We start from the raw sequence: 3,673 nt of genomic DNA on the forward strand, positions 1-3,673 counted from the left end.
TACTGCTCTCCATGCTTTCCAGACCTTGGATTATTTAGACTAGGATATTTGGCCACCAGTTTCTTAAAAATGAACATCAGCCTACCCCTTCATTAAAATCAAATCACATATGACAGCAGTTCTTGTTGCCTTGACCAAATGTAAACTCTAGAGAGAAAATCAGAATTTTGGAAAACTTTTGATCCACCAAAGATAGCTTCTCATTACTGACAAACTTTCCTGTCGGCATCTGTGGTAATATTAAAACAAATGTGATATCTTGATAATTTGATTCCAGCCTAGTAAACACGGGAACACCTACAATACCTAGTGAAACAACATATTAATTTAAAACAAATCAAGCATTAGTACAAGATCCATTCGGTGTACAAGTTGGGCCTATAGATTTTCATCTAACAGAGAAGGACATAGTCAATGAGATACTGTTTCAGGTGCTACTTTGCAAATAACCTTACAGGAAATATAACCTGTGTAGTTATAGCATCAAGCATCAAGCATTATCTGAAAAGATTATGAAACATACTATTCTCCCATATTTATGCAAGGCTGTAAATATTTTCATATACTTCAACCAAAACAACACAATTAGTGCAGAAGCAAATCTGAATGTCCAGGGGTCTTCTAATGCGACAGACAAGAACAAGAAAGAGACTTGAAAGCTGGAAAATATAACAGAAATCCATTCTTCTCACTGCCCTGTTTACTTGGGGAAATAGTTATTTTTCATAAAAGCAGTATTCATAAAAGCATGTCATGGGTCATTAATATGATTCTAAATGAATTAGTAAATGTTTAACACTGTTTTATCCCTACTATGGTAAACATTAATAGATAAAACCCATAGATGCAAAATTATCCTTGGGATCCTCAGTAATTTGTAAGGCCATATAGATATACTGTGAGCAAAATGTTTGAGAATCACCGATTCAATCACGACTCAGGGAGACTGGGGGATAAAGAGCGCTCCGTGCAGTAAGAGAGGGGTCGGGGCAAAGTCGCAGGTCCCAGGGAGGGCCTGCCTCTCAAGACTGGTGTCTGGGGCGTGGAAGCCGAGTGTTGGAGAGTTCCCCTCTCCCTGGGTTTCACTTTTCCCTCTCACCACGTGTCAGGTCCTCCTGGCGACTGCAGTTCGCAGTTCCATTGGGTGTCGGGGATCTGGCAAAGCCAATCAGCGGCACCGCGGTTCCGGGTTCTAAAGTCCTCACCAGACCCACAGGGACGCACCTACCTCAGACCTTAAGGTTTGGGCCATGCGGCCCCGAGCCCTCCTCCTGCTGCTGTCGGGCGCTCTGGCCGTGGGAGAGACCTGGGCGGGTGAGTGCGGGACGGGAGGAAAGGGCCTCTGCCAGGCGGGAGCGAGGGGACCCCGGGGAGGGAGGAGGACACCCCCCGCCCCAGACCCCCAGCCGCTCCCGGCCCCGCCCGAGCCTGTGCTCCCCTGTCCCTCCCCGCCTGCGCCCTGCTCTCCCCCATTCGGTGCTCCCTCCCCTGCCCTCCCGGCAGTCTCCACCTGGTCCCCCGGAAAGGCGCCGGGAGGAGAGTCGGGCGGGCTCTCGGCCCCTCCGCGCCCGCAGGCTTCCACTCCCTGAGGTATTTCTCTGCCGCGGTGTCCTGGCCCGGACGCGCGGAGCCCCAGTACTGGGAAGTCGGCTACGTGGACAACACGCAGTTCGTGAGGTTCGACTCTGCCAGTGGGAGGATGGAGCCGCGGGCGCCGTGGATGGAGCAGGGGGGACCGAAGTATTGGGACCGGCAGACCCAGAACGCCGGGCACCACGCACAGACTTTCCGAGTGAACCTGCAGACCGCCCTGGGCTACTACAACCAGAGCGAGGCCGGTGAGCAACAGGGCCCGGGTCCAGGTCACGACCTCCATCCCCACCGACGGGCTGGGGTCTCCCCGAGTGTCCGGGTACGAGCGCCACGCCGAGTCTGCGGGAATCCCAGTTCCCCGACCTTAGAAGAGCACCCCGAACTTTCAAGCGGTTTTACTTTATGTTTGGACTTAGTCGCTCGTCCACCACTAGGGGTGGAGACAATCTGAGAGCGGACCGCGGGGGCGGGGCCAGGGTCTCACACCCTCCAGGGGATGTTTGGCTGCGACCTGGGGCCAGACGGGCTCCTCCTCTACGGGTATGAGCAGTTGGCCTACGACGGCACATCGCCCTGAACGAGGACCTGCGCTCCTGGACCGCTGCGGACACGGCGGCGCAAATGACCCCGCGCAAGTGGGAGGCGGCAGGTGCTGCAGAGCACTACAGAAGCTATTTGGAAGGCACGTGCGAGGAGTCGCTCCGCAAGTACCTGGAGAAAGGGAAAGAGACGCTGCTGCGCACAGGTACCGGGGCCGCGGGGCCTCCCTAATCTCCCACCACTGGGGCTGGCTTCCCAACAGAAAGGGAAAATGGACTCAAGGTCAGAATACCAACCACCCAATGGGTGAGGAGAGGGAGATCCGCCTTGGTGTTCATATTCCTACTGAGTGACTCACCCAGAGTCGCTTTTCTCTAAAGGACAATTGAGGAATCCAGTCTCTCCAGGGAGGCAGGTGGAGACCATTCCTGAAATAACACATCAGTGGTTCCCTTTGACCCTGGCAGCCACCTTGGGAACCATGACAACCTCCATCTGAGAATATCTCCAGATGGAGATATTCTCCATCTGAGAACATCTTTGGACATCTGACTCTGGGTTTTCTGACTCAATCACCAGCCACGCATTGTCAGGACTCACTGACTCACTTAGACCTACAGTGTCCTACCCTGGGCCATCCCCCTGTTCTAGAACTTTGCAGGATTAAAAGATCCCAAAGACTGGCCCAAAGGCCAGTCAAAGGTGACTGGACTTTGTACTTCTTCCATCCAAACCAATTGCCTGGTCCACTTCAGGATGGTCACATGAATGCCATTTCAGTGGCCCATAAAGGTAAACCCAAGTGTGGATTTTCTGATTCTTCTTCCTCAGAACCACCCAACACACACATGACCCAACACCCCATCTCTGACAAAGAAGTCACCCTGAGGTGCTGGGCCTTGGGCTTCTACCCTGCGGAGATCACCCTGACCTGGCAGCGTTATGGGGAGGACCTGACCCAGAACACAGAGCTTGTGGAGACCAGGCCTGCAGGAGATGGGACCTAACAGAAGTGGGCGGCCATAGTGGTGCCTTCTGGAGAGGAGTAGAAATACATGTGCCACGTGCAGCATGAGGGGCTGCGTGAGCCCATCACCCTGATATGGGGTAAGGAGGGTTTGGGGTAGAGCCTCTTCTCAGGGAAAGCAGAGACCTTCTGAAGAATTTTGGCAAAGTGAGGACTCCTACTACAGGTCTTGGCCCCTCATGTTCCTTTCCCTTTCCAGACCCTCCTCCTCCCACCATCCCCATCACATAGATCATTGCTGGTCTGGCACTCCCTGTGGTCATTGTGTGACTGGAGCTGTGATCTGGAGGAAGAAGTGCTCAAGTAGGAAATGGAGTGGGGGGATCTGAGTTTTCTTTCCCACTGGGGGGTTTCCTAGGTAGCAGATTGTCCTGCCTTGTTACTGTCAAGTACCATCCACACATATGTACTTGCCCGGTCTGGAGCTGATTACTAACATTCACTCTGTAGCAAGACATTTATGAAAAGGAAGGACAAATTTTTCATCTTGGTAATTCTGGTGATGGGGACCTG

The 3,673-nt window shown here is 52.8% G+C and overlaps 1 pseudogene; it reads left to right on the top strand.

The window, feature by feature from the left end:
• The first annotated feature begins 1,250 nt into the window (after nt 1–1,250).
• Nucleotides 1,251–3,391, top strand: LOC111147880 (annotated as a pseudogene).
• The last annotated feature ends 282 nt before the right edge of the window (nt 3,392–3,673 follow it).

Source organism: Enhydra lutris, unplaced genomic scaffold (assembly GCF_002288905.1).
Source record: "Enhydra lutris kenyoni isolate GAN:26980312 unplaced genomic scaffold, ASM228890v2 scaffoldscaffold17, whole genome shotgun sequence".
NCBI lineage: Eukaryota > Metazoa > Chordata > Mammalia > Carnivora > Mustelidae > Enhydra > Enhydra lutris.